This window comes from Haemaphysalis longicornis, unplaced genomic scaffold, assembly GCF_048455015.1.
Source record: "Haemaphysalis longicornis isolate Haplotype H1 unplaced genomic scaffold, Haemaphysalis longicornis Haplotype H1 scaffold_2, whole genome shotgun sequence".
Classification (NCBI taxonomy): domain Eukaryota; kingdom Metazoa; phylum Arthropoda; class Arachnida; order Ixodida; family Ixodidae; genus Haemaphysalis; species Haemaphysalis longicornis.
In genome coordinates this window covers 170605840-170614117 of record NW_027526295.1, presented here as the reverse complement: position 1 = coordinate 170614117, position 8278 = coordinate 170605840, and the positions used below count along the sequence as shown (strand labels likewise).

Genomic DNA, 8278 nt, shown 5'->3' with positions numbered 1-8278 from the left:
AAGGGGGCATTCAAGAGTTCACAGTTAACATTTGCGGGGAACTTGCCCGATAATAGAGTGTGAAAGAGGGGGAGCAGCTATGAAATGCCTGATTGACGCGGGCTCAAAAGTAAGCCTCCTTAAAGAGAGTGCTCTAGACAACGTTTTGCCCGACTGGCGAACGAGATTCCGGTCGGTAGAGCAGAGAACACGCCTCAAGGGCATCACGGGCGACCATTTGGAAATCGTAACATCCTGTGAAGTGCCTTTGAAATTAGGAGAACGCATTGTTACGGCAACGTTCTTCGTCTGCACAGAGAGAGCCAGGCTGCGGGTGGCTGGTCTCATCGGACAGAACATCCTTTCCGAAGAAAAGGTAGATTTGCTCCTAAGCAGAGGCGCCATCAACATATTGGGCATCGAAATTCCCATTCAAAACTGGGCGGGGGGAAGCAAGAAGACAGGCGGACGCGACGGCTGGCATTCTTGCGACGGTGCACCTATCCGCCTCACCGAGGAAAGCGTACTGCCCCCATTGAGCGAGTGCGTGCTGGTGGGTGAGGTAACTTCCGAGCTGTGTAGGGGACAGTTGGGCGTAGCGGAAAGCAGTCTCCTTGAGGTGTCGGGTGTTGCCGGCGCTTACGCTTTAGTTAGAGCTACCGAGACTGGCAAGGTCCCAGTGCGCGTCGTTAACACCACACTTCAGGAGATTAAGTTGCCTCGCAACAAACTCATCGGTGTCCTCAGGCCAGAGGTGGTAGCCGAGAGGCCAGCGGAAGAGACTGTTTCCCGGCATGTAGACGAGGTCGACCTCTTAACCCGTTTTGATCTCTCGCACGTGGCCGAACCGGATAAATCTAGACTTCGGGAATTAATCTCCGAGTTCGGCCCTGCTTTTTCCACCAGCGGCACAGATATTGGCCACTGTGAAGTGCTCAAACACAGAGTTTCGAGTGGCGATGCGGCTCCGGTCTACCACCGTGCGTATCGGATTCCCTACTCCAAAAGAGACGACATGGAACGGCAGGTTAACGAGCTGCTCGAAGCAGAGATAATCGAACACTCTACATCTCTATGGGGTGCCCCGGCGCTATTGGTCGAAAAGCCGGATGGGTCGTACCGATTCGGCGTCGATTACCGCGACTTGAACCGCGTAACTCGCGTCGACCCTTACCCACTCCCGAACATTTTGGAGACATTGTCAGAGCTGGGTACTGTGAGATTTTTCACGGTAGTGGACATGGCCTCCGGGTATTGGCAGATTGAGATGCATGAGCACGACAAAGAAAAGACGGCGTTCAATACACCTTCAGGGCGTTACCAGTGGCGACGCATGCCTATGGGCCCGGTAAACAGCGCAGCGGTATGGCAGCGCACGGCAGACGTAATCCTCGCCGGTCTTTTGGGGAAAGTGTGTCATGTATATCTGGACGACATAATCGTGTACAGCAGCTCATTCGAGGGCCATCTAAGCGACCTGCGTAACGTTTTCCAGAGAGGCGTGCCGCCGGTCTCAAACTGAAACCATCCAAATGTCAATTCCTGTGCCCCGAAGTTATATACCTAGGACACATCGTTTCAGCGGAGGGAGTACGACCGGACCTGTCCAAAATACAATGCGTTCAGGAATTTCCAGAGCCCAGAACAAAAACCAAAGTCAGGCAATTTCTGGGTCTTCTGTCCTATTACCGGCGACACTTTCCCCAGTTTGCTGAACAGGCGCGCCCTCTAACTCAGCTCACAACCAAGAAACCATTCAGCTGGGGTGAGGAGGAGCAAGCAGCTTTCTCGGCCATGAAGCGCAAGCTGACCGAGGCTCCCTTGCTGAAATTTCTGGATTTCAGCAGGCCGTTCACACTTCACTTGCGACAGATGCTTCCAAGGTGGCGGTAGGGGCGGTGTTATCACAGGATTTCGATGCGAAGGAACACCCCGTGGCGTACGCGAGTCGGCAGCGGAACTCCGCAGAGCAGAAATATGGTGCTAGCGAGCAGGAGTGCCTTGCCGTAGTTTGGTCTGTGCGCCACTTCCGGTGTTTCCTATACGGACGGCACTTTAAGATTGTCACCGACTGCCAGCTGCTCAAGTGGCTCATGAACGCTCGCGACCCCAGCTCGAGGCTGGCAAGGTGGAACCTCCTTCTACAGGAGTACGACTATGAAGTCGTCCACAGGGCGGGTAAAACGAATCAGAACGCTGATAGCCTGAGCAGGACGCCAGTCCGGGCACTCGACATTTTTGTGCCGTCGGTGGAGGAGGCCCGCGTGAAACGGGAGCAGCTCGACGATCCCGGCTTTCAGAAAATTGTGAAATCGCTTAAAGCAGGCGACAGTGAGGGACAATATTATGTGGACGACGGGGGTCTACTGAGGTTCAGGGAAAAGGCGGGGGGAGGTACGGGGTGTTTAGTAGTGCCTGCCTCAATGAAAGGCGAGCTCCTACGTGTACATCACGATGCTCCGTACGCTGGCCACTCAGGGGCATGTAAAACCCGCCAGAGGAGGCATGACGTACTTCTGGACGGGAATGCGGAGAGACGTGCTGGATTATTGTAGGAAGTGCCCCTCTTGCGCTCTCCATAAAACGCCTAAGAACCGAAAGCGTGCTCCTTTGCAGTTGTTCGAGGAACTTAGCGCACCTTTCCAGCGCACCGCGATGGATAAATATGGGGCCCCTACCAACTACGACTGCCGGAAGCAAGTACATACTTGTTTTTGTAGACCACCTGAGCCGTTACGCCGAAGCCTTCCCGCTTGCTGACCAGAAGGCGGAAACCCTAGCCCGCGTTTTCGTCGAAGGGATGGTACTGAGACACGGCGTACCCGAGCAACTTCTAACCGATCAGGGCACCAACTGATGAAAGAGGTGTACGACCTCTTGGGGATAAGGAGATTGCAAGCGACCGCGTATCACCCGGAGTGTAACGGTGCAGTAGAAAGTCTGAATCAAACCCTGGTGATCATGTTATCCCATTACGTAGCACACGACTAACGAGATATGGATAAGTGACTACCTTTCGCTGTGCATGCCTACAACACCGCAGTCCACGAGGGAACAAATGAAACCCCGTTTTTCCTCCTTCACGGCAGCGATGCGGCAATCCCGAGCATTGTCGGTGAGACTCCCAGAATGCACTATAACACCATGGAGGACTACCACGCGGAGCTGGCTCAACGCCTCTCAATCTCGCACAAGCTAGCGTATGAAGCACTGAACAAAGCGGCGGAGAAGAGAAAGTCGCGTCTTGGTAAAAGGAGCCAGGACGCCGGCTTTCAGATAGGCGACAGGACGCCCTTCAATGATCAGGACAGGCATCTTTGGACGCCATTCTGCTGCTGAAATACTGTTACACGCGTTATCTTTGAATCGCATTCGGACCAATGTCAGTCGCTCCCAGCAGGGCATAGAGTTTCATACTAATGAAACTAGAGGGGACACTGGCGCTGCAATCGTTCAACCCCCATGGAGCTGATTGTGTGACGTAGACTCGTGATTTTCGAACTTGGCTTAACTTGAGGCTTGACGATTGTTATATGTACTAGGCTTCGTACTTTTCCGCTCCGTCAGTTTCGGTTTCGGCGTCGAAAGCGTCGGTGGGTCATTCCGGGGCAGAATTGCTGTTGGCGTTCGATTCCAGCGGCTGCAGTGCGCAAATACTGCACGGCTGGAATGAATGGATACGGGAAGCACTCCGCGCCGGGTAGTGCGTTCCATCCTAGCCACGTTCATGACTACGCTTGCGATTATAACACGAGCACGGTAGCGCCGAAGACAAATAAAAATCATTTATCAGCAGTAAGTATGTGTGCACAGCCGGTGATTTTTTTTTTTTAATGTTGCGGGAGCGTCCACCAGCGGGTGGGTCGGCACCTTATCGTGGGAGAAAGCGGCGAAACAAGTGAGGGTAGGCCGCTTGCATAGGACGATTCCGCCAGTGCAACCGTCGTCTGCTAGGCTTCCCGCAAGCACAACACAGTCGACACAGTCCCTTTCCGTTGCTAATCAGCTGCGTGTATTCACCGGTTTAACCAAGGCTCACGCGCAATCGCTGTGACCGCCCGCAACCATGGACGCATATGGGGTGTTTGAAGCTGAAGGTAAAAACAATGTAATGAAATGAATACTCTGTATATGCAGTGCAGTATCAGACAGGGGAAGAAAATGTACCTCTGCAACGGTAGAATGGCTTTACCTATTGCAACAGGACGTGGCCAAATGATTGCCTGGGGCCTACAGTACTTTTGGGCCATGGCTTACATAGCTACTGGTGAAGCCATATGAGGCGATCACCGGCATGCATGCTTGCTATTCAATGAAGTCGCTGTGAGTCTACATTGGTAATAGTGTTCCCCATCCAGTGGCAGGTGTTGCTGTAGCAACTGTTTGCGTTAGTGGAACCCTGGCTCAGCGCCTGTAGACAGGCATATTGAGCACAGAGAAAAAGTTGGCGACTGCACTAGGCTAGTACTGTGTGAATTTATTGTGCCAACAGCAAAGTGCAGAATTCCGTTTCACTCATTTATAAAAAAGCCCTCACCACAGTCATACTCTGTAACACTAATAAAAAAAGCACAGCATTGCTTAATACATCAAAAGCAAGAGTGCAAGCTTACCTTGAGGAAGTTGTTTTGAACTTTTGAAGGCTAGTAAACAGCAAACTATGCAGTGAAAATGAGTGAAGGCATAAGCATGTCGCATCAATGTATTTATTGTCCCATCCAAGAGCCAGCATTGCTTAATACAACAAAATCAAAAGTGCAAGCTTACCTTGAGGAAGTTGTTTTAAAATTTTGAAGGCTGGTGAACAGCAAACATGCAAACTATGCAGTGAAAATGAGTGAAGGCATAAGCATGTCGCATCAATGTATTTATTGTCCCATCCAAGAGCCACTGTGAACATATTGGTACCAGGATTTAGTTTGTAGCTACCTACCAGCATTGCCATTTTCGCAACCAGCATACTGATGTACGCAGGCTGCTTTATGCAGGAATCAACAAAATGGTTACTGTAAGTGGCGAACAAATGCGACGTTAGGTTACGGTAAAAAGATTGCATGAAAGGAACCCTAGAAAAGCTTATAGCTGTAGAGCAGAAGTGTTTCGATCAGCATCTGCCAGCACAGTAGAAGCAGGGCAACAATATCTGATCAACGAACAAACAAAGGTCTTAAAACAGCGTACACTCGGCATGAGAATATACAGCCACAGTGAACAGCAGTGGGTGGATACAATCTGCAACTTGATAACAGCCAGAAGTAGGTGAGGCAGCCTTCTACCCCACTGATCAGAACCTTTTGAGCCATACTGACAGTGCAAGATGGGAAAGGGCAGCTTAACATTTTTCAATCCATTGTTTGGGCAGACATCAATGGTGCATAAACAAAACACTGCAGCCACAACGTATAATGTAAGTTTTAACTGACATTCACGTGGTGAAAGCTGATCCCCTACGTCACACCTTCATGAATATGTTGCTGGAGGAGGTGGCGGCGCCACAAAAAGTTTGTGAAAGGTGCACAATAGAACCTGGCTTCAATAGAGATTTACATGGGCAGTGAGGACGTGCCAGCTCTCTCACAGTCATTGGCACCACACACAGTCCTCCTCAGCACGGTCCCTCAAGTGAATACCACTTTGGAACACAGTGGGCTAAAATACCACGCAGAATACTTCCACTTCATTCTTTCAGTTCAATAAGCACGTACACAAGTCTTCAAACGGCTGCTCATAGTAGTTAAATGAAGTTGGTTTCATGCTGTGGCAAGGCTATCGCAAATGAAGCCACTGCTATAAGTCACATTTATGCATACAATGGATGGTTTCGAATAACGAATTTTCTTGCACCCGAGAAAAATAGTTTGAATCTTGAGTGCCTAACAAGCAAGATTCAAAGAACATCTTCCATGCACTACAAGGCACTTTCCTCACCACTTGTTTTTCTCTTTATTGTGCAGCTGAATGTACAGGATTGTTTTTACTATTTACATATCGTAGGCTGCAATCAACCTCTCCCCAAGCCCTTTTGCTTTTTCAACGGTGGCCCTTGCTAGAATTTTTGTGTTTTTGGCAGCTTGGCGGCATGCCTGCCTTGTCTTGCGCTGCTGCTGATCCATCCAATGATCCTGACTTGGAAACTGGTTGCATGCCTGGCGCAGCTTCTTGTGTTGCCTGCTGGTCTGCTCCTTGCACTGCTGACACAGCTGGGACCTGTATCGAAATGGATGGCATCATTGAAGGTTTTGCAAGGCTTTTTTACAGATATTTAGAGCACAAGTATGTACTCTTAAAATCCAGCACACTAGCATGCTTATTTACAAAAATGGTTCCAGCAACATATAAAAACACACAGTTACGATCAGCTGCGCGCTGCCGTGTTGACACTGAAGTCATTACTTAAACCAAAGAGAAGGCACATACAATGAACTCACAAGACGCCAACAATGTTTTCAGAGGTCGCGCTTTAACAAGACATGACTTTAGCAGTTGGATTATTCAAGACTGAACAACCACACAAAATGAGTAAATGTTTTGAACTTATTGTGGAACAGCTACGGAACAACGAATGCATGAAGGCAGCTTGTGTATTATGGAAATGGCACCCCAGAGGCACTATTTAGTTGCTATTTAGGCAAGCACCGTCTCATCAGCAACATTTACGCTGTTTGACACCTTCGCACGTAATTTCTAACTGTTCCTGCGCTTCGGCACGCTTGTATAGAGGCACTGGAAAAAATACAGAGCCTTCAATTTAACACGCGTGCCTGGTTATATCTGGGCGTGAGACCTCGGTTAGACAGGTGATGATTGGTACTTGTGGGCGTGTAATGTACACACACGGTGCTTAGATATATCAGTGCGCGTTATTGGTCATCTAATAGAAATATTCTACACGGGAATTTTCACAAAATTAGGAACTCCCGTAAAATGCAGCCCACTGCTCTAGAACGCCCTGCATGCCTGCCGCTCTTAGCAAGACGAGGCCGTCTTCTGGAAGGTTAACACGAATGAAGTACGAGAATTTTTTCGCTGTGTGGCCTGATAAGATACCCTGTTTCCTACGCTTGTCGCTCTCAACATATAAAATTAACATTTGCTCACAGAAACAGCTCTACAGTGCGTCAAGACATCAAGAATACACGAATAGTGCAACAAAGAAAGAACCCGATTAACCATCCGGTCAATAAAACATCGTCTGCGTGTTAGCGACGAACAAAGGTGATATGGTCGAGTTCCGTGGTCGAGTTGGCCGTTATGGCTTGTTTAAGGCACCAAAGCAAACGATCAGCTGTTAATCAGCGTCCTTTCACGATTTTGTCAGCATGCCGACCGCACGTCGGGTAAGGCGACAACAGTTACACTTATGAGTGGAAATGAACAACAACCGTGTATACTTACTTGGGGTTATATGACGCGTCGCTCCGCTACTCGTAGACTTCCAGAACGAAATTTAACGCTGTACAGCGGCCCTTCGGCAGATACATGCCACCGCCGACTCGCAAGCAAAAAAAAAAAAAAAAAAACGAAAAAAAATACGCTTCGCCGCCGAATCACCGGCCCCGCTAAACTCAGCCGCGTATGCCGTTCACAAATCACTTCCCCTCTTATAAAACAGTACTTCTAAACCTTAATTAAAACTTAACGTATCGTACAAGTTGTTTATGCGACTAATAATTTATACTGTAATAAACATTACTTGTAGCTTTTTAATTTAAAAAAGATATTTCGAGTCAAGTCAAGAAGTTGGCATAGTTAAGCCAAGTTCGAAAATCACACGTCTATCTGGCATGGCCGCCCTCATGGGGGTTGAAGCAGACGATCAACTGCTCGCATAGACACTAGCGCCAGTGTCCCCTCTAGTGTATATTAGTATGAAACTCTATGCAGCAGGGCAGCAGGAAGGACAAGCTAAGCCTACCAGAGTTGACCGACTAAACCGCAGATAGAACAAAATGGCGGCGCCTATGAACCGTCGCAGTGTAAACAAACGTAGTGCGAACTGACCAATGATCATGGCGGTGGCATGGAACAATAAGAGAAAAGAGTGCTGATGCTTTGTACACTTATCGAGTGGCACTAGCCGAGCGCAAGTGACGAGCCCGCAGACTCGAACGAGAAGCATTTCATACCCTCCTCCATCACCATTTCTAGTGTTTTACAACAGCTTTGCTGGACATCAACTTTCGCAGGGCGGGATGGCCACCAATTTTTAGCGCACTTTTCTACAATTCGAAACAACCAGTCGCCAGCTAACACCCCCTCGCAGGGTCGCAAAGACAAGAACCAGTGGAACGAGCAATGA

General features: G+C 49.0%; 1 long non-coding RNA gene across 1 annotated transcript; it reads right to left on the bottom strand.

Annotated features, from left to right (window-relative positions):
• Positions 1-4829: 4829 nt before the first annotated feature.
• On the bottom strand, positions 4830-7612 carry LOC144169491 (uncharacterized). Its single transcript, XR_013322459.1, has 2 exons — positions 7375-7612; positions 4830-6186 (listed from the first exon to the last, which is right to left on the bottom strand). It is a non-coding gene; the product is annotated as an uncharacterized LOC144169491 (long non-coding RNA).
• Positions 7613-8278: the final 666 nt, after the last annotated feature.